This window comes from Catharus ustulatus, chromosome 1 (genome assembly GCF_009819885.2).
Source record: "Catharus ustulatus isolate bCatUst1 chromosome 1, bCatUst1.pri.v2, whole genome shotgun sequence".
In the NCBI taxonomy this organism is placed as follows: domain Eukaryota; kingdom Metazoa; phylum Chordata; class Aves; order Passeriformes; family Turdidae; genus Catharus; species Catharus ustulatus.
In genome coordinates, this window is record NC_046221.1 from 93,904,866 (window position 1) to 93,927,916 (window position 23,051).

Sequence of the window (23,051 nt, forward strand, 5' to 3'; positions counted from 1 at the left end):
TATACAGGCAGTTTCTTAAGTGTAACTGGTCTTGTTGCACAACCTCAGCTCAATTATGAGTAACAGAATACACCCTGTTCTGTAAATATTTAGAAGGACTACTGGACTGCAGTATGTTAATTTTGTTTTATTTCACAGTGTTCAGTCAAAGCTGCTTAAGTTCTCTCCAATTGAATGTTTTTTTGCTTTCTACTGGTTGCAGCCACACATTGGACTATGACAAAATATAAATGTATATGTTTACAAGTAGGCATTTATCCGAGCCTATATCTAAGTGTAGCCATTCAGAGATTGTTGGTAAATTTAAGAATAAAATTTTATGTATTTAACTATTTTCATGATTAATGGCAGCTAATGAGGTTTATTTTTGAGTGGGATATTATAACCTGGGATTTTTCCATGCATTAGCAAAGTGAAGGAGATTAAATTACCCCACTGAAATAAGTGGATATACCAAATTGTTTGATCTCTTATCTAAAGTGCAAAAAAGAGAATTGTGTTTTGCTTATGTCACTAAAAAAAATTAAAAGAAGGAATACTGGAGGACTTACCTGGCTTATGGCAGTATATATTCAGACTTTTGTTTCACAGAATCACAGCATCATTGAACTGAGGTTGGAGGGAGCATCTTGGGATCATACTGTACACCCCTCCTGCTCAAGCAAGCTCAACTAGAGCAAACTGACAAGTACCCTGTCTAGTTGGGTTTTGAATCTCTTCCCAGAATGAGACCCTACAATCTCTCCAGGCAACCAATTCCAGTGTTTTTAGCAATTCCCTTTGCTGGCAATTGTTGAATAATGTAGTACAACATATGGCAAGAGTGAAGATAAGTTTTAAGGGCTTTTCTTCAAACTTAAGAAGTAATGTCTTCAAATGAAGACAAGATCACTTGATGGAAGTGAGACATAAAAACTTGCAGATCTGAAAATCACCTTGATCTCAAAAAACATATTATAAATCTAATACAAGTACAGATCATTGTTTTATTTCACATTTTCTACATTTTCTGTGGTTTTGAAGCTTGGGTTTTGCTCCTGGCTGGTACAGATAATAGCTCTAAATGGTGCTTTGAAAATAAAATGTGGGATTTAGAATAAAAGAGGGGTTGCATATCTCTTTGAAAGTTTGGGGTTTTCCCCCTAGTATTTACCGTGGGTTTTCACATATCATATTTCTTTCACTATGTGAATAAACAATTCACAGGATATGTGCACTATAAGGAGTTCTTTGATGGCATGCAGTTTTCCATATCCTGCAATTCCTACAGACATTTGGATGTTTGAGAATTTTACGTGGGGTTGTAACATTTTCTGGAGTTTTTAAGTTCTTTGACAGTATCCACAGATATTTTTTGATGATAGATATATAGGCTATATTCTTCTTGCAGCAAATAAGAAACTATAATTTAATTTAAAATAGTTTGTTCAATAATTTTATGTCATTCTTTGTGTCCATATATGAACACTTCAAAGTGGAAATTGGTAACAAAAATATACTTGGAATTTTGCAGACCACCAGGTGTCTTGTGTGCAACATGAAAAATCGAGCTCTTGAGTGATCCAAGGAGATGTAGACAGATAAAAATTAAAGTCAGAGGAAATTCATTGCCAGCCATTAGGCAGCATTCTGAGGTTCCAGTGCAATAGTGCACCTATGCACTAGTCTGTGGGTGTACAAAGCAATATTTCTCAGAGGAAGCAAGAATAAACAGACTTGCGTGCCACTAAACGATGCTAGTGGAAGGCTTGATCTGACACTTTGGGCAGAATGAATGTCAAAGAGAAACTACCTGGACTGTGGCCCATGCTTGGTAGCAGAAATGCCTGGTTATGGAAATAAAAGGTCTAGGAATCTGTGACTGACTCTCAGAAACAGGAAGAGGGGAGACTTCTTGGACAGTGCCTGTTGTAGCAAAAAAATCTGATCAAACCAAAGACAGCTATTTGTTTGCCTTCATTTCTTTCTGCTGTATTCAGAGAAACGGGCTTGTTAATATTTTAATTTTTCTCCCTTGTGTATATGTAAGCAGCATTACACTCATACCAAAATGCTTACTTTAGGAAATAAAGCATTGTAAAGGCCCCAGTTTTGGGTAATGTACTATTTTTGTGTCCATTGCACATCTGTGAACATCTGTTTTATGGTCAGATCTGAATAGCCTATATTGAATGACATTAGAGTTTTACTGAAGAAAATGAAAACAGTCCTTTCTTCTAGAAGTAAGCCTCTGAGGTGAGGAATGTCCATACAATAGCTAAAATCCAAGGGGTGCATTTGAAAAACCTTTGGCTGAAAAACAATACTGTATAAATAATGTCACTGACTTTAGATGCTGCTCAGTGATTGTCAGTCAGCTAGCCTTTGGGCCAAGATGGAAACTCTGAGGGCCCAATATTTATTTGTTTATAACTCCTAAGTGCCTTAAATATATTCTGTAGTCTTTCTGAATAATTAGAGTATAGATCTGTGATAAGCATTGTGCTCCACTTTGAAAGGAATACTCTGATATTAACAGAAAGCATCTAAAAAAAAAGGATCCAGAGCTCTGTGATTGTTCACAATGCCCTCCAGATTGGTCAGGAAGGCTTCTTCCATCCTTTGGACCTTGTTGTGAAATAGTACAATAAGGTAAGATGGCAAAACACCTCTCTCAAATCCTGCCAGGGTAACCATTGCTAACTGTTCTATTTGGGCATTGGGTGTACTTGGGAAAACACAAGCAGATTACTTTTTTGCTCAGAAACAGGAGCCAAAACAGAGAAATGTCCATCCACAGATGTGCTAATCCAATGGAGCTGGGTTGAGGACAGTCTGAAAAGACAGTGTGCTTTGCTGTTGTGTAGAACAGGATGCTTAGAAAGGCAAATACAGAAAATGATTACAGTAATTTCACGATTATAAGCCGCACCATTTTGACTAAAATTTTGGTCCGAACCCAAAGTGCGGCTTATAATCAGGTGCGGCTTATATATGGACAAAGAACGAAAAGTTGCTGTTTTAATTTGGAGGACAGGTGTCTGCTGAGAAAGGCAGAAACTTCTCTTTGAAATGGAGAATATAAACCCCCTCTCTCCAAATTATTATAATTTGGAAATCAAGGGGCTTTCAGGCAAAAATATGGAAATTAGGAATAACAGTTCTTTTCTAGGGAAATCAAAATAGAAATACAGTACTACAAAGAAACAAACTCCAAACCCTGACAAAGTCAGAGTACAACCTGACACCCCGTCAGGCAGGGTGTTGGTAGCAGTCCCATTAAATGGTGGCTGCATCCTCCTGCCGTGACAGATGTGGCTCAGTTGGAGCAGTGCTCCTGTAGAAGGTGCAGTTTCCCTCCAGAGGTCCAGTGGTGATGTGGAGAAATCCGGTTTTCCTCTGGAGTCCAGTGGAGAAAGGGGCTCCCTTAGTGTCCCAAAGCCTCTGTTTTTATCTTGGTAAGAAAGGCTTGGCTCTTCCCCCTGGCTGGAGCAACTTCCAATGGGATGCAGTAATTTTATCAGTCACACAGTGGGACTCAATGGGCCATTAGCAGAAAATGACTCTCTGGAGGAAGGATGGGTTGTGAAAAGATAAAGAACAATGCCCCACCTGGTTTCAATGGATGGCCCATTAGCAGAATATATGCCATTGAGATAAGGATCACTGTCCCCACCCTCAACAGATGGTGATAGAATAGATACCTTTTATCACACTCTGTATTGTAACGTGTGGCTTATAATCAGGTGCGGCTTATATATGGACAAAAAAACAAAAAGTTGCTGAAACCCAGAAGTGCGGCTTATACTCAGTGCGGCTTATAATCGTGAAATTACTGTAGTTCAAGGACAGTGCTTATGAGCCAGGATGACTTTTCTTGTGTTCCTCTGGGGTGGCTGACAACTCAAATTCGGTAGTTTCATTCCTGTCAGACCATTGCAACAGGGAACCAAATCAATTCTGCTTTGTTTAAGACCAGTTCTAGGAATGCTTGGTCAATATTCACTTGCTCTTTTTGCCTCTTTATATGGCTAAATGATTTGTACCTTTGTTCTGTTCCATAACATCTGTTATAGAGTTCATTGGGCAGTGTTTATCACTTGAGAAGTTCATTACTTAAAAGAAAACTTTATTTGATCCACGTGGGATTGTCAACAAAAGGATGTATTTTTATTCAGAATGAGATCTAAAGTTTAGTTTTATAAAATAAGCATGTCAAATTGCACAGAGGACAGATGGCCAATTTACAATTAAAAAGTTAACTGAGATTGAATTTTTTGCCCTGGAATGCAAATGAAAGGGAAAGAACCATCCCTTCTCTTATAGTACAGTACATCAAATCTGCCACCTGTATCTTGTCCATTCTTGGGCAGTTTTTAGCACTCAACAATGATATGCCACTGTCTATAGTCACTTTGGGTAGAAAGCAAGAAGAACACCTAAGTAATTGTTTAAAATCTGGGAGAGTTATGAAAGCTTATCTCTAGCTACCCAAGTGTCAAGTGGCACAAAGTGGATTCACACACTCTATTCAAAAATACAACTTAAGCTTTACAAAGCCCCCAGAGTTTAGTGAGGAAAAGCTCTTGTGACTCAGGTGTGTGTCAGCTAACAATTCCTGCACAATTCACACAGAACTAGGAACTTCTCCTATTGTCTTATCTTTGAAGCACTGTACACAGTGCTCCCCCTTTCTCCCAGAATTATGTGATATGTTAATGAGACTTTTTGCACTTGGCCTCCGAACTTCATGATGTTTGCAAGGCATCGCCTGTCTCTCAAGCCTGCCAAGGCACCTCTGGATGCCACCCCTTCCCATCAGGGTATCAACTGCATGGTGACACTGGCAAACTTGATGAGGATGCACTCAATATCTCTGTCCCTTTTGCCAGCAAAGATGTTGAACAGTGGTGGTCCCAATGCCTATCCCTGGGGACACCACGCATCACTGGATGCCACTTGGACATCGAGACATTAACAGCAAGTCTTTCAGTGTGACCATACAGCCAATTCCTTATCCACTTAATGGCCTGTCTATCAAATCCCTGTCTTTCCCGTTTAGAAACAAGATGTCATGTGGAACAGTGATACGCTTTGCTCATTTCCAAGTAGATTATGTCAGTTGCTCTTTCCTCTTCCAACAATACTTTATTCCCATCAGAGAAAGTCACCAGCTTTGTCAGACTTGACTTCTCTTAGAGAAGCCACTCAGGCTGTCAAAAATCACCTTATTTTCCATGTGCCTTAGCCTAGTTTTCAAGAAAATCTTTTGGAGGTATTAAATTCTGGAGTATCAAAATTTTCGGTTCCCTTTAGTAAAGGGCATTATATTTTCTGTCACATGTCAAAGAAAAGATACCACTGAATTACTGCACCTTGTTGAATCTCCCTGGGGAAAAAAAAAAAAAAAAGATTCTTAAAGGGCTTGTCTATATATTTCCATCTGTAACATATGTTTATGGTGTTTATATTAGTATTTACTTGACTAAAAAGATACTGCGGATAAATATATCTGCAGAATGTCTTCCATTCTGCATTTTATGTTCTTCCAGCATCTAATACACCATCTACATTTTAAGATTAATTCCAGAGAACAGAAGAGTACCTCATAGGCATAATTTTCCCATCTTACTTTTTTTTCTCATATCTTTGGCTTCTGTAAAATTAATTAATGAACTTTGGAGCTGATTTGCTAGAAATTCCAAACCCATAAAGTCTAAATCAAAGTCTTGATCCAGTTCATCTTTCAAAGTCAACTTTTCTGAAATGGGATGCTTTTGTTCAGAGAATCTTACTTGTATACTACTGTGCTTCTCAAATAAATTACTCTCTTGAGATGGAAGGGGAAGATAATATAATGAAAACTGCCTTTGAAATTTCACAATTCCCAGGATTTTGAGGCGTAGAGTTACTCATGTAGAACATTCATTTTATTATTGCTCTTATGGTGTCTTTCAAACCAAAGTCTTTGCTAGTTTAGCTACTGCATCAGACTAAGAAATTTATGTGGCAGTAGCAATTCTGTGTTGAAATCCTTTACAGTAGACTTTTTTACCTATGTGACTCGGCTATTGATGCTGTCAATATGGTAGCTTGATACATGGCATTTCTTATAAATCGTTATTTTCTAAGATTGTATTTCTGTCTAAAGTCAGTATATCACTTTTTGAAAGGAGCAGTTTAGTTATGCAGCAGAAGAGAAGCACTAAAATCTTTGAAAGGCAGGTTCTTTGCTAAACCAGAATAATGCAGTGCTTTTCCATAAATCTTTAGATGCCACTTGAAACTTGTCTTTTGAAGTAGCCCAACTGCAGTCTGTTCTCTAGCTAGAGTGACTACAGGCATTTACCCTCACAGTTGTCAGGTCTTGGTCACAGGTAACTTTATTTTCCACAAGATCAGAAGACTAGATATTATGCTCATTGTTGTGAATCCAAGATATTTCCCATAGAAAATTATGTACTGACGAAGTCCAGAGAATTATTTTCTTTCTCCTGATGAGAATTTTTTATTCAAGTAAGTAGTATGTCTTATGGACTTTCAGTTTGGGGTTTTTTTGCCTTACCATGGGAGGTTTTCAAATACAGAAGGATGAATTAGACCTCTCTGATTTTCACTGAGATGATATATCCAGTGGATAGGCTTCTGAGTTTCCTCAGAACTCAGTTTCTGAGTTCTTTGAAAACCTTCCACATGATTCTTTTCATTTTTTTGTGCATCCATTTCCCTGTCTCTGCTGTTTTTCAAGCCTCTATAGAAGCACTCATGAGAACCTTGAGGAGGTATGTGCTCTACAGTCAACTCCTAATTGCCCTACTGGGTCCATCTCATTAAGTGTTATGTCTTATTATCCATCTGTATCTTGGCCCTCAAACATAAAACCTGACCTTGGGCTGTGATCCATCTACTAACTAGACAAGATCAGATTTCACTACAGCTTGCACAAGAGATCTTCAAGTGGAAACTAAGGTATCTAAAACAGGTTTTTTAATGATTGGGTAGGTGACCTCAGTGAGCCACAGGATCAAACAACCTGAAATGTGCTATCTCTTGTTTTGTGAAAGAAATAGCTGTATTTTACACCAGTTCTGACCATTGAATGCTTGATCCCATTTTTCCCAAGAATTGTTTAACAAAGAACATAAGCTTTACCTCTGCACATCAAAGCACTCAAACCCATGTGCAATGAACCCAACTGTCATTCTGTCCCTTCAGGAGAAGTAAAGCCAGTGACTAGGTCCCATAATTGCTATGGTTTTGGTAATCATAAATTAGTGAAAATTATCTAGCTGTTTCTGGCAAAAGAAAGTTCCTCCACGGGATAAACAGCAGCCCCAAAAACCTTTGTTGACAGCAGCGTAAACCATTTCCATGTGGGTTTGGCCATACAAAATGCTCACTACATGTAATTGTTCACATAGAATAGCTTTGTGGTGTTCTAATGAGCATATATTTGGCTTCAGGAGGCTTCTTAAATCATGATTTAAGAAAAATTCTGACTGTTTTTATGAAATACCTACTAATGAATAGTAACTCCCTCCTCCAAGTGACATACTAAACATGATCCTGTCCCTTTACACAAGTGACAAGACTGATAGAGGTAGAAATATGCCTCCATTGTGACTTCTATTTCAATAATTTTTATTATTTCAAACTTATTAAATATTTCCTTATTAAAAAACCCACCATGTTGATAATCTAGGCTAACAACAGTATTAAGAACAGTATTAAGAACAGTATTTGTTGTTATATATAAATGCATATATATAGGCACACACACATCTAGACAAACAAATACTTGTATAAACATAGTAGCTGTCTAAATGAAAACAAAATGGAGCAATCAATTATAATAATGATAATCAATTATCAGTTGAGGAGTAGACCTTGGGAGTTAAGGGAAGAAAATCCAAAATGTGGCGTGCTATGGTTGAAGAGTAATGAAGCACAATACAATGATTTTCTTTTCCTCTTGAACCAACTAACCAAAATATGCTGTTAAACCCCAAACATGCCACTCATTAAAAATAATGCTCCAGAAAGAAAATATGCTTCTCAGCATAGCAGGTAATAACACCACAGAACAAAGGAATGGTGCACTAAGTCTTATAACAGATGATTCATTAATTACTCCTGTAGTACTGCAAAACTATAGACTTGGAATCATACAGAAGAAACTGAACTAGATTACCTGGATTTATTAATACCTTTCCCATGGAAGTTAGGTCAGACACTTGCAGAAATCCTCAGCATTTTATTACACACTCTAATGCTCGTGGATGACATAGTAAAACTGCTCTTTTTTTCAGTGCCTCTTAGACCTTTCTTCACTTAGTTACCGTTAAAGGTAAGAACTGATTCTGCCAGAAACCATGTATTGTAGGGAACTGCAAGATGTGTTAGTGAAGGGGCGGTGGGAAAAAGTCTGCTTGAAAGGTGAATGAAGCATTCTCTACAGTGGATACTTTACAGTTGGCTTCTTGAACTCAGCAAAGTAGGGGATGTTCCCAAAATAGCATTTAGAGCTTAACAGATACAACTGGTCCAATTCAGATGGGACATAAATAGGAGCAGACAGAGGGAGTAAGCAACACTCCTGGTGTTCGTGCTAGAGTTTACAGTGGCATCACTTGAGTAGCAAAGCAATTGGAGAACAGAGCTGAAACAGGCAGGCTGACTTGTGAGAAGAAAAAAACAGTGAAGGACTGTTTCTCGAGCACAGGCAGATGGGAAAGTATATAAGCTCTATGTAGGCCAGAGACTGATCCTTGAAACCTTTGTGTGTTCAAGGCTGGGATTTCAAGTAACCCAGTCTAGTGGAAGGTGTCCCTTCCCATGACAGTGAGGTTGGAACATGATGATCTTTAAGGTTCCTTCCCACCCAAATCATTCTATGATTCTGTGACGAGTATCTCTATAGGGACTTCCAAGTTCATCTTTGTATGAACAGTGATCATAATCAGTGGCATTTTCCCATGGATCAAATTTGGCTCATGGACCAAAGAGGAAACCCAGCACAAGGATATGAAAATCTGTGTGGTATCTAGATGTGCTTATCTAGGGTGTTTATGGTGCCTGTCACTGCTCCTTATTGGAAATACTGAGTCTTCCTCTTTTATTGAGGAATAAGGTCAGAATTTGTTTCTACTGCTTTCTGGAGCTGAAATCTACAACTGTTTCCAAATTAATGTATGCACATCCCCAGTCACAGTCTGCACCCATGCTAAGTTTGGAACTTAGAAATTGTCTACACAGAAAAAGAAAAAACCCAGTGCATAGCTTTTTTTATTATGCTGAAAAATTGCATTGAGAGCACTTTCATTTGGTGCGGTATTGCTTCTGACAGCCGAAATGATATCTGCCTGTAGTGGGTGTTGCCTGTTACTGGATAGAAACATTAGTCAGGTCTAATATGTGCTGCTTCAACAGACAGTGGAAAAGATAAACAATTGATTGCAATCAGAAGCCAAAACAAAAACAGTGAAATGATGTTGCATATTTGAATAGTTATCATGAATCAGTGGACAATACAAAAAATCTCTTTTAATGCATATACAGATGAGAATGAATTTAAGAAAAGGAAACAGATACCAAACACTATCAGACTGTGCAGTAACTTTTGACTGCTTTTGTACTGAATATGAAAGTCATCCAAAGCCTGGAAAAGCCAAAAGAGGAACCTTTATTTTAAACTTGATGTTGAGTGGGCAACTACTTTTAGGTAGAAATATCTATTTGTTCTCAGATGAAGGTTTTGATGGAGTTTCTATATTAAATGCTGCCTCTCTAAGAAAGATTAGAGTTTCTTTCTCCAATGTAACTGACTGGCAGTAATACTCCTAGGCAAAGCCTTCATGGCACTTACTCCTGTACAGAATGCTTTGGAAATTGTAATTTCCATTTCACCAGCAATTCCAATATATTCGAATATATTAATTTCCAAAACAAGTAAAACACCAAGCAACACTTTTTCATTCTGTCTCTGAAACAAATCCAGTGGAAGAAAGAGTGCATAGAAATATTTATATAAATAAATACTTAATATTTTTCTGTTTGTGACCATCTCTGTCTTTATTATGTACATATCACTGTATGTTGCTGTGCAATGAAAGTGCTCTGATGAGCTGAGCAATTTATACATGTATTCATCAGGAGTAAAGGATATAATTCTGGAAATGTAAACCTGTCCCATCTCAATCCTGTATCTTTTTTTTGTCCTCCAAGTATCTGTATTGAAACTTCCAATGACTTCAGTGCAAGCAGCATGGAGACCTAAATTCCCTAAATTTAAATGAAACTCCAAAAGCAATACTTCACCTCCTTCTGTTCCCAGAATGGACTAATACATTCATTCTGAAGCCATAGTTTGGAGAATGCACGACAGATTAAGTGTGAGGATTTTTGGTGATAGGAATTAGAAGTGTATCAGTGGGAAAACAGTTTAGACAAATTGTGTATGTATTGTCTGCCAACAACTGGTTGTTTTGGTTTTGTTTTTTTTTAAATTCAGCCTTTCTGATGTTGTTAACTTAGATATTGTAAAATGACTGTTCTGTGGGGGGAGAGGAATGCTGGTGTGAGAGCACCTCTTAATGAGCAGCAGTTGGTATATATGTGGGCAGTTTTATAGCTTTGTCAAACAACATAAAAATGTTATTCTGGATTTACTAGCAGGAAATAAAATCCATATTGAAATTAGATTTTTAAATGGCACAAAATTCCAATGCTTTTTATGTCACCACTAAAAAAAAAACCACTCATCCTTTTAAATAGGAAGCCTCAAAGTAGTATCTTGAAGTCAAAATCAGGGATATTATTTACTCAAGCAAAACGTCTTTCTGTGTTACCACCACTGGAAAATGAATAAGTATTATTCTCTATATTGTCTATGTTATAAGTTGGTTGCAGTTATTGATAGAAACACAGACTTCATCATATCCTATAAAATATGTCTGTAAGGAGTTAAATTATGACACCTTTTCTTGCCATACTTCCATCTTGAAATCTCAGTGAGGTTTTATCTTGGTAACAATTCATTTGCAATTTGAGGCAGTTTCAGAACATTTTTATCAAATCTTAGAAGCATAATCCTAAACATTCTCATAGGTCAAATTATGATTATTGACTTTTGAAATAGAGGTAAAAAATGTTGTTGCTTTTTTTTCTGTTCCATTTTGGAATGGAATATTTATGTCCTAACTCAACTTCTCCCTCTTATTTGATCCATATAATCAACTTTAATGGGAAGCAACAGACAGGGTTTAACCACTGGCCACATAATGTTGAAAAGTGGACAATTCCACCTTTATAATTTTTCACATTTTTGCTTCTATGTCTGCTGAGCAGTCACTTGTTTGCACTCAACTTTCATGGTTCACCATTGCTTATAGCTTCATATAGTCCATTTTTTGTTTGTTTTAAAGACAAATTTATCTCTCAGGGTTCATGCTTACTCTTGCTTTAACTAATTTTATGAAAAAGGAAGGTGATGCAGACAGTAACTTTTTTACAAGCAGGTCTGCTTGTTTGATGTGTTGCTTGTTTTTGTGGAAAAGTAGATCTATTTACATGTACTTTAAAAGGAAGAAAATATCCTATTTTCCTCTTTCTCATTAATATAGAGGAGAACCTCTTAGTAGAATGCAAGGGGCTTGGGACAAGATAAATGATGTTTTTACTAAAATTAACCAAGCAAACCATTTTCTATAGGTTGGGTTGCATTAAAATATGTTTTTCTTCCTAAAACACAAGTGAAGTCACTTCCTAATCTAGAATTAAATAATTTTAGGTATTGCTGGCATATTATCAGTAGACATAGAAGAGAGCTTGTTTGCCATCTTGTGAAAAGAATCCAAAGGCAAAAAGCAATGACCTGGTGTTCTCTTTTCTGACAAGCAGGAGTTCATTGACTTTAGCATGTAAATCACAAACACTGTTGAGGATCACTTCTTGTCTGGGAAGAAATTCTCAGAAGTACTACAAAATTGGGTTAAGGTGCAGTATCTAGAAAAACCTATCTAAATCACATTATGGGTATTCTTCTTCCCTTGTGCAGTAAAATATATTTAGAAAGAATGAAAGAGAAGCTGCATTTAACCTAACACTGCCCTGCTGTGTTATCCCACATCCTAGAACCAAAGACTAGCCTGTATCCTGCTCCCCTTTCTGTCCCTTAACACAAAAAGGAAGGAAATGAACAATTTTCTGGTGTTTCCCTCTGTTGTAGGAGGAGGAAGTAAGCTCAGCCCATGGAAGAAGGGTAGAACTGAATTTGAAGCAAAATGGTTGTCTAAGAGAGCATGGCATGATGTGATTTGAAGTGAGAAAAACCAAGGGTTTGCACTCCAGAGCATTGAGTTATCTGATGTAAGTATTAGAAAACAAAAAGGTATTTATGACTGGAATATAGCAAAACTCTGTGGTCTGCAAACAAAGTAAGGTCAGGCAGGCAGGAAAATCTGACCATAACAATTTGCTTATATCTCAGAGAGTGGTCTGAGCCCAGTCATGATTTCTGATAGCCATGGCCAGATTAGCCTGCTGTCTTGCTCCAGCCTCAGGTTGCCAGAGGAGTGAAGTGCTGAAGAAAAAGCACAGCCAAACAACAAATAGCTGGGAGATCTGGGAAACTGTGCTATTTTCTCTTCCAAGTTTGGACAAACGTTGCACTCCTGGCCAGGGTACCACAGTGTTATTTCATATGGTCATTCCTTGCTGTGCAACAAGCAAAGAGCTGTGAAACTGCAAAGAGCCAGCTCAGGGGTCAGGGAAGTAAGAGTGCTCCCACTCAGACTCTTTACTTCATATGTTCCTCTGATTTATGGATCTAGTGGTGGATTGACCTTATCCTGTTTGAAAACATGAAATCCCGTAAGAAATGTCAGGATACTGAGTTGCAGACAGGCCAGGGTGAAGTAGAATTTTTGATGTTGTAGATTTCTGTATGTGTGCAGGTAGGATCTGTCCTGAAAAGATTAACTCCTGCAGTTACACTGGATAAAGGGACCAACTTAATACACATAGTTAGGCATTTAACTTACACTGATCAGAATTTTATCACTATATATGGCAATTTTGAATATAGAAATCTTTCAATATTCACAATATAATGTCCTGGGTGAAGTATGAAAGTAAAATAGCCAAAAATGTTGTACATTACCATGCATACATTTTCATATGCTTGCATTTCAGGTCTGATAAACCGATTGTGTATGATCTGAATGCACCCGTTGTTTTAGAGTAATCAAGCCTGATTATAATTTTCCCTTTTTAGTCTCCTTAAAAACAACCCTAAACCCAAACAAAAATAACGATTTTCTCATCTTCAGGGGTAACATGCAAATGAACTGCTGACTCATAAGTCCTTGTCTTAGGCACAGATTGCCAGCTTGAGAGAAAATGATGAGAGTGTAACATTTTTAGTTTTTGAATTTTGTGGATGCCAGTTGCTAATATGTACACAGGGTTGATGTTAGTGAAAAAGTCAGTACTTTATCCTCTAGGCCTTCCATTAAAAAAATTAGCTTTTGATTAATTGCTGCATGCTTCCATTACTGCAACGTAGATAGATTTTAAAAGCCATTTGACAAAAAAAATGCACCTTGGGGTATTTTAAATGCAGGAGCTGTAGAACACTCAGTAATTTTATTTTGTGGTTTTTACATTCATAGTGACTGAAAAGGCAACTTGAGTTAGGATCACAGGATAATAACATCAGTTCTGTTCTTCTCCAAAGTTTGATTTTCTGTTTGTGTTTAAGAAGCTGACAACCATATCTGAAACTCATTGATTATCTGCTTATAATAGCTCATCATCTCAATGGAACAGATCAACAAACCTTTTCCACTTTGTATTCTAAATAACAACAAAATGAGGCCAAAGATATTTGAAACAGAATTGGAATAATGATAATCTGGTTTATTTGTTCTGGGAAAAGAAAAAAAAGCAGTATCTAAAGAATAATTTGTGATCAATTTAAATGGATCCTAATTTAAGTTTAAATGAATTGTTCTCTTAATTTTCTAAAGAGCATATTTATCTTTTTGATACTTATGTAGAATATAAGATACAGTATGTTTATTTATTCTATCACTGACTCATGATTTTTTTTATAAGTGAAAAGAACATCTTAAAGCCGTGCATGCATTCAATTAACATTATTTAATCTATTGATTCTAAGGTTTTCTGTCCTAGATTTAAAAAAAAAAAATCTTGTAAAATTCATTGCCCCACACACCAATCTTTCATGTTTATCCACATAACTTGACATTTTCTATGTTAAATCCCACCAGATTAACATTGTTATTCAAGTGTGTGGAGTTGGATGGCTTTCTTTTTTTTTCCTCTTTGCATTTAAAATCCAGATAATCTACTGGATATTCCTGTTCCAGTTCCTTGGCCTATTCAAAGAATATACCAGAAAACAGAAATGTATCCCATCTATGATGAAACCAAGGCAACCCAGAGAATATCTCTGCTGAAGTTCACAATTGACTGTCACAAATGAAAACAAATTGATAAATTACAGTTTGAAAATCCCTACAATAAGAAATTAATTTAGTGGTTTGAAATAAAGCAAATTTAAGTACTTTTAGACAATTGCTTACAATTGTCTAAATCTGAAAAAGAAAATTCTGTTTCTGTTTCGTTGAATGTACAGAGATTTTTATATAAGCAAAATTGAATCCTTTCAAGAATCAGCATTTGATCACAAGAGAATGAAATGATGCTTCACAATGGATCTGATAAATGAGACCTGTATATATGAACAGGCACATTGATTGACCTCTGATTATTTAAGAACTTTCAAAAAGCAAAGTAGAAAGAAATGTAACTCTGCAATTTATTTTGGGAAGCAAGTGGTTGAGCCATGTGCTGTAAGTGACTCAAATCTGGATGTTTGAATTTCTTATCAATATTTTGACAGAATGGTTGTAATGCACAGCCTTAAAATCGGGTAAAATGTTGGGCCAGGATGCCTGTGAACATAGAAAATCGTGTATCATCCTAAAATACTGCCATTTGATTTTGGTACTTCACAGCAGGAGTGAAATCTGGACCCATCAGAAACAGATTTTAAGTAACAAATTTCAGTGGCCAGTCTTTAATGCTAGCAATATGAAAAAACATAAGGAAATTTTGATATCAGTATTTCCACCCTGCATCAATTCACAGATACACTTAGAATAGGAAATTATGGGTGAAATGAAACCAGTTGATATTTTGATCTTAATGGAGATGTGTTATGGCTGTCCTGTCCTGCACCCTTCTTTGCTATGGCTGAGCAACTTAGCTCCCCTTAGCTACCTGTGAGTTCGTGTGACAGAGAAAATGAAACAACCAGAGCTCTGGTGTGATGGGGCAGCACTGCAGCACCATGTTCTGACCTGTTTGCTACCAACAAAATGCATGCAAGCTCATCATTCACTTTTAAATGAGTCAGGTTTCCCTTGGAGCCTTTCAGTTAGAAGAAATAAATAAAAATTTAGCAAAGGCTACTGATAAAATCTACACTTTTACTACTTTATTATTATTATTATTATTTTTAATAGGAAAATGTGCAACCTCCCTTCTAGCAAAAAGATGTAAATTGTGGATTTTAAGAAACAAATTCTGCTGCACAGCAGGCTTAGGCTGCTACAGTTGGGGCCTTAAGGCATTCTGTGGCTTCCCTGTGGTAAGCCATGGTTCTCATTTGTAAAGCCAGGAGAATTCCCACTGTTGCTGTAATCATATGCATGATCCTTCTTCCATCTCAGTGCTTCCAGCATCAGTTAAAAAAAGAAAAATAGGGCAAATGTCGGTTGGCATGTAGTCAGCTATCCAAGAGCTTAGAAACTTCATATACTTTGTGGGATTCAATTTTGTCCTCAGGAAAAGAATTAAGCATTTTAGTGGAAATCTGATTTTAAAAAATATGACTAAAAGAAATAAAAGAGAAAAAAAAGCCACTAGGAAAAAAATAAACAATCACACAAACAACAACACCAAAACATATCCGAATTCAGATATGGCAGTGAAGACATCAGATTTTTTTTTTAGGTAAAATATTCTCATTTTTCCCTTGAACTTCTATTTTCCAAATATGTAAAAATCCTTTCAGAAGAGGCCTCTGCTCATCCCATGAGCCTTGCTGTTCTATGATGTCTGTGTTCTGTCACTTCTGCACTTGGTGACTTCCTGTCCAGTGTTTGATTCTGCTACTTTCCTATTAACAGCCCTTGATGGACTCGTTTTAGCATGTCTTTTTGATTCCCTTTATTCTTTTGATACTCAGAAAATATAAGTCAGTGTGTTTCACAGGTCAGTTATGTTTTGTAGGTAAAAGTACTTTGGTGTCTTTCAAGCCTTCCCTTTGAAAATGTCATTGTATATCCCCTCCTTCCTGTGCTGTGAGAAAGGCTGAGCACCTGTTCCCTACTTATCTTCTCTGGGTCTTTCATAAGCCTGTAAACCTCAGTCTCCCCTCTTTCCGTCCTCTGTCTTTTCATTGTTAAAAATTGCTGGTCTGCTGCTTCTTGACTGCTGTGGAAGCTGCTTCAGAAATTTCACCGTACCTGCTGCCTTCCCATTTAGAAGCAGGGAAATTCCTAAATTGGAAGGAGCCTCTGGAGGTCACCTGAGCCCACCTACACCTGACAGCAGGGGTTTGGATTAAATTATCCTTTAGCCCAACCAGACAAATCTTGAATTGCTTCCAATAAGGGATATTGCACAACTTATCTAGACAACTTGTTCTAATGTTCGGTTGTTCTCAAAGTGAAGGATTTTTTCCTGTAGTCTGATGAAATTGCCTTTTGAAGCTACTGATGCTCATTGCTTCTTTTCCTTTTGTCGTGTCCTTGTGAGAAGAGGATAAATCTTCTCTATAACCCCTCTCCAGATATTGAGAGAATGTGATTAGACTCTCCCTTCCCTTTCCGCTGAGTAAGCTGAATTCCTTTCACCTTTCAACAGGCATCAGCTTGGTGGCCCTTCTGAACCATCTCCAATACTTCAATGTCTCTTTTGAAGTGGGAGTCCAGAACTGGACACAATATTCCAAGTGTGACCTAACCAACACCAAACAAAGCAGTGATAAACTTTCATCTGCTGGGTTTGCTTTGGCTGCTGCAGTCAAGGCCCTGGGTTGGTTTCATTGCTACAAGGATGCACAGCTCAGCCAGTCAGTCCTTGGCTGGACTGCTACTTGGGATTATTCCATCCCAGATGCGGGACCCTATAAAAATCTCTGTTAAATATTATGCAATTCCTGTTGGCCCAGTCTTCCAACCAGTTGACATCTCTGTTTGTTTTTGTGTATAATAATACCTTATTGAATCTTACTCTCTTTTTTCTCACAGAGTGTGGAGCAGAACTCTGTGAATCAGTGGAGGCATGGAGCCATGCTATTTGTTTGCATTTGCATAATAATAAAAACACATAACAACAACATTAATACTAATATTAATAATACAAAATTTTGAGATTACTTTTGATGTTATCATTATTAGTTTATTAGTAGTAGTTTATTACCTGATTATTATTTATTAGTTGATAAAATTTGTTTTCATTTATGTTTTCTGTTCCTTTACAGGTCAACAATACTGATATATTTGAATTTTTGACCAACACCAAAACTGTCTAGATGTTTTCACTAAAATCTCCGTGCTCATTTTGAGATCTGTTTCATCAACAGGAGTAGCTAGTTCTGACCTAGCAGAATATTTGAAGAGTAAAAACGGCATTTTCTTCTCTGTACATATTAATTTGAATTTATCAATCCTGAAAATCATCTATTATTTTGTTGTCTAATTTTTCACCTGCGAAAAAAGAAAACTGAGATACGATACGGTTGAATATGAAATAGTACTCTTAAAGAAAACCAAGTGTTCAGTGTTTCTGATAACACAAGAAACAGAAGTCATCAAAAGAAGTTGAGAATTTTAAAAACATACAGAAATACACTATTTTAGCTCCTGAAAGTATGTATGGTTTCAATGCTTATTTTAAAAATGTGTTTTAAAGTGATTTCTCAAGACTAAATAAGGAGAAAGTAGTCCAGGCTCAGAAAGTCCCAAACACAATTACAAAATTGTTTTTATTTGACTGACTCTTAATTGTTATATCACTATGAATATCTGTTGTTCACTATTATCAAAGACAGAGTACTGAACTATACCTTGTGATCAAGTACAAACCATTTCCCATTACACTTCTGAAGAAACCTTTTATCAGCTTCTCAGTCCATCTTAAAGTTTCCTGAACAAATCTTTCATGTATACTTCCTTCTGTTTCTAAAGGTGGTCAAGGGAAAAAATTTGTTCTTAGTTGCAAACCATAGCCCTAGAACCCTGATGAATAGCACACAATCTGTTTTAGAGGAATTCATTGTGAGAAAGTTGATTAAAAATAGCCAAAGGAATGTGCAAAGAAATGTATTGGACAGATTCATAAACAGTTGTTCCTGTAAAAGTGCTTGTAAGTGTAGTGGTGATCAGACTGTGTATAAGGAGCAAGCTTTTCCAAATTCACTGAAGGTTGAAGTGAATACTAGATATTGACATAATATTTTTTAATAAACTCTCGGAAGAGTGCACTGTATTTCTGAGAAGCATATGGCTGAAATAACTAGTGATGCTTACATGACTTTGAATTTCATTTTTGGGATGTTACACCTAGGAGATTTGCACATTTTATCTCCATGTTTTGTTTCTGCGCAGCACAACTCCATTTTTTAAATTCCCTTGTCTTCTCTTTATTTGTTAGATATTTGTTACTCATCATTTGATATGCTTTCCTATAAGAAGGGCTTCAATTCTAAAATGTTTGGTGCAGTAATTTCTGACAAGGTGTCATATTTTCTCCTTTCACTAACAAATAATTGGAAGTACACTATTGGTTGGGTGTGGCAGATAATTCTAGAATGTAGAATAAGGAGTTCCTCTGGTATTGGGTTTGCTTCCTTTTCTGCTTCCAGGAGAGAGGGTGGACATGAGATGAAGAACTTTAAACTTTTACTGCCACTGAAGGAAGAGATCCTACCTTCCTTCCTCCCAACTGCTTTATTTCTTAGCCTGTATTTTCTCTGGTGTTACCACAAGTGTTTCTGGAAGGAACCAGCGTGGGTTACGCCCACAAAGGCAGCAATGCTAGCTGAGAGATCCAGGGCTACATTTGGTAGCAGCATCTGTTCATGCCAGCTTAGAGTGTTGACACTTTAGCTTAAACAGGCTTTATTTGCTAATATTTGCAACATCGATGAACAGCTTTTACACTTCCAAATGGCTGTATAAATGGGTAATCACCCATATCTACATAACAGCTAATCCCTTGAAGTGGTACTGACTGACTACACAAGTTAATTTTTTTTCTTTTACCTTTGATAGACAATTTTTAAAAATTATTTTAGACCCTGCAAGACCTCAAAAAGTAGTGTGTAATAGGTTAATTTATTATTTTCCCTATTAAATTGCTTGAATGTTTGAGGTACTTGGTAGCGTAGAAGTCAACTTCTCACTAAATAAAATGGTATCAGTAAGTCCTTGTTAACTGAAGAGATGGCCTGTAACTGCACATTTAAGCTAATTTTAGCAACTATTCAAATTCTCACTTCCTCCCCTTCACAGATATGTTCTAATTCCCTAGGAAAAAGGCATAAAAAAGCCTGAAAATGATGTTTCCAATTAGTGTGGCTTTCTCATATTTAAATTCTGTGTGTCTGTGCCAGATAATTGTGTAAATGTGATACATTCTTTTGATCTTAGTTGAGATGATGTAGGCTGTAAATATTGTTTCGTTATACCGTTCATGTTGACATGGATTGTATTGTGCCACTTATAGCTTCTTTGGCACAGCTCTGGAATCAAGTGTTCAGCAGTGATTAATGACCAAGAATACACAGACCTACTGTTGAGTCTAAGAGCTCTCTAATCTCTGCTCCTGTTCCTTCCCTCAATTCCAGCATTAGTTAATGTGGCTTCTGTGAACACAGTAGCTCTTGTCATACAGCTTGTACTGCCAGTAGTTAATGTAGTGGTGGCATAGAGCTAATGATCATTAAATTCTCAGTTTTCCTAATTCTTGCTTATTATTGTATCTTTGATATCCTTTCTCACTCTTGCAATTATTTATTTAGTGTTTAATTGAGAAAAGGCTTTTAAACCTGTGCTACAGCCTTTTTTTAGTTCTTGCACACTGTACTATCATTCAATATCCTTTGATATGTTATGCCAATTAAGTGATATGTGTGTTAACATAAATATTTAATTGTTAAAAGAGAGATCACTTTGGCCTAAAGCTTTAATTGAATTAGATGCTTTTCAGATGATTGTCAAGATTAAAGAGTCCATTATGAACATTTGCCACTGCAGGAGATTTCTGCTTATTGAAAGACAAAAGGGTAATTTCATCTAGTATTGCTGTAAACTGTACGAGTCCTTCATACTGATAAGGGAATTTTCCCTCTTTTAACCTTGATATGTACTGTAGTAATGAATTTATGAATCTTTAAATTCAGTCACATCATTAAAGTGGGGATATGATATTAACACTGCCAAGTAAATTAAAAGGATGAAAATTTATCTACATAACAGCTAAAGAGATCAGAGTCAATACCAATTTGTCAATAATTACCATTGCTTTAAAAAGCAAAACTAACACGATAAAAGTAGGCAGCTATGGATCTTTATTGCATACTAACTGGAGTTTGATTAATTCCAATGACAGACTTCACATGACAAATGGGAGTTTTAGGGAAACTAATTTTCCTTGACACTGGGCTACTGAGGCACCGAAACTATAACTCCCACAAAATATGCTTGTTTTAATATGGAATCCAACTGTTTCACTATCAACCCAAAATACTTCTGGTTTGGGGCAAAATTTTCCTGTATTGCAGTTTTTCCTAATTATGTGAACATCTTCCACAGATCAGAATCCTGTTTTTTTGATATGCTGTGGACTGTAGTCATGCATTTATCTCACACTAAAAACACGTCACAGCAGTTTCCTTCAAAATATAGTACAGCTATGCATAATGCATGATAAGACTAGAGAGATGTGCAATGTGAATCAAAGTTTTAATGTCCTAGTTTTTCAGATATTATTATCTATTCACTGTGTTTTTAAAGGAGCTCTGATTAAGAATCATGTCAGCTGTGACAAGCCATAAAGCCAAGATGAAAAAATCTCTCTCTAAACAAGTTTTAGTATTAAACTCATTATTGGGGAACCTTGTTCTTATTTTGCCAGGAGTGGAGGACTGCATCAGTAGAATCCCACTTGCTGGCAACATGTCACCAAAGGTCACAGAGCAAAGACATTCAAAGCACAATAGGTTTCCTCTTTGTGTCTGACACAGCTGTCCTTGCTCAAATGGTTGGTCTGTATTTGCTCCTTAGTATTGGTTGACCAGGTCTTCAAAAGAGCAGGTGCAAAATTTCGACCATTCTTGCCAGCTTGGGACATGCTCTAAAGTAACCGAGTGCTTGGCTTGGCTTGGATTCTTATCTGCCCCCTTGGTCTGCAAAGCATCCAAACATCAAACAGGCTGTTTGAATGTAAAATGTACAGCTTAGCTTCACATCTGAGTGCAATCCTGTTGTGGGACTGCACATTCTTGGGCTAGCTGGTTTTCTCATTTACCCAGTATCAGACTACTGGAGTCTACCTGAAATTTTATGCTAAATGCAATTTTTATGTAGGCTTCAGGCTTGTGGACAGTTCAGCCACTCCCTGAGTTGCTTATTGTCTAGAGTAAACAGTATGAAATAGTCAACAGTGTGACTGATGCTATAGTTACAGGTTATAACTATACAAGTGAGAGAAGTCATATCTAGATTAAAATGGAAGTGAAAATCAAACATCTTGCTACTTCTGCAGGAATATTGGGAAGGGCTCCCTCATTAATGTGAGAAGCTCTTCTATTTTGCTGTAGGGCAAATGCTTGCTTATGCAGGCAGCAGGATTTTCTCTTGTTCCTTGGTTTGTGTCCAAAATAGTGAAGGAATAGATTTGTGGAGGTGCTTTTAGGGTCCCAGTCATGTAACAAATCTAAAATGAATTATTTTAAGTACGGTAATTTCACAATTACAAGCCGCACTGATTATAAGCCGCATGTCTGGGTGTCGGCAACATTTCGTTTTTTGTCCATAAATAAGCCGCACTGGATTATTAGCCGCACTTTCGTTCACAGCGAGGATCCCCGTGCAACTTTCACAAAGTTGCCAATTAGTAGCAGAATCACGGGATCGCGGGATTTACTGGCTTAGCTCAGGGCGGGGCAGGCTCAGCCCACTTGGGGCTGCCAACGGGGCCCAGTGAGCCAGCTCGGCACTGCTGCTCGGCGGGGCCGCTCGGGGCCGGCCACCACTGCCGGGCTCACTCACCCCCGCCTGCACTGCCGGTGTTGGACGGGCTGGCCCTGGCCCGGCGCTGCCTGCCCGGCCCCCGCCGCATTCACTCCCCCCGGCCCGGTGCTTCCTCGCCGGGACCGGGTGGGCTTGGCTCGGGGCTGTTGCCAGCTCGCATTTCCGGTTGGCAAATTTCAGAATTTTTTATCACATATTAGCCGCTCCGGATTACAAGCCGCACTCCGGATTCGGACCAAAACTTTAGTCAAAATGGTGCGGCTTATAATCGTGAAATACTGTACTTGGATAATTCCATTGTCATGATGCTTCCTTTAATAAAAACGATTTACTGAGAAGTGTATTATTGCATGTATTTATCGAGTCATAAGCAAAACTAATTAGATAATTTCTGTATATTTATAGTTGATGGTAACTGGAAAAAAAAAAGCTGTGCAAAACTACTTTCTATACTTGGAGTAATTGAGAACTGATTCTGTTTTATTTAAGAATTTTAACTATCACTAAAGCAGTAGGCTAGAGGGTGCTGTTTGCCTGAGTGCTTTACTAGCCACTGGTAAGGGAGGTGATAAATTTGTATTGAAATATCATTTGAAAACCTAATACACGGGATGAGTTCTTACTGGGTTATGGACGTTCATTGATCTCATTTCTAGCTGTATTTCTTTACTCTACTGGAAACAGTAAAAGGAGAAAGGACTGGAGGGAGTGCAGGAACATGAG

The 23,051-nt window shown here is 37.3% G+C and overlaps 1 protein-coding gene across 1 annotated transcript in view; it reads left to right on the forward strand.

The window, feature by feature from the left end:
* Positions 1–23,051, forward strand: part of LOC117004646 (poly(rC)-binding protein 3-like) — a 498,514-nt gene that overhangs the window by 76,587 nt on the left and 398,876 nt on the right. The window contains 1 exon segment of the mRNA XM_033075599.2: positions 12,206–12,345. The gene's annotated coding sequence lies outside the window, so the exon portion shown is untranslated.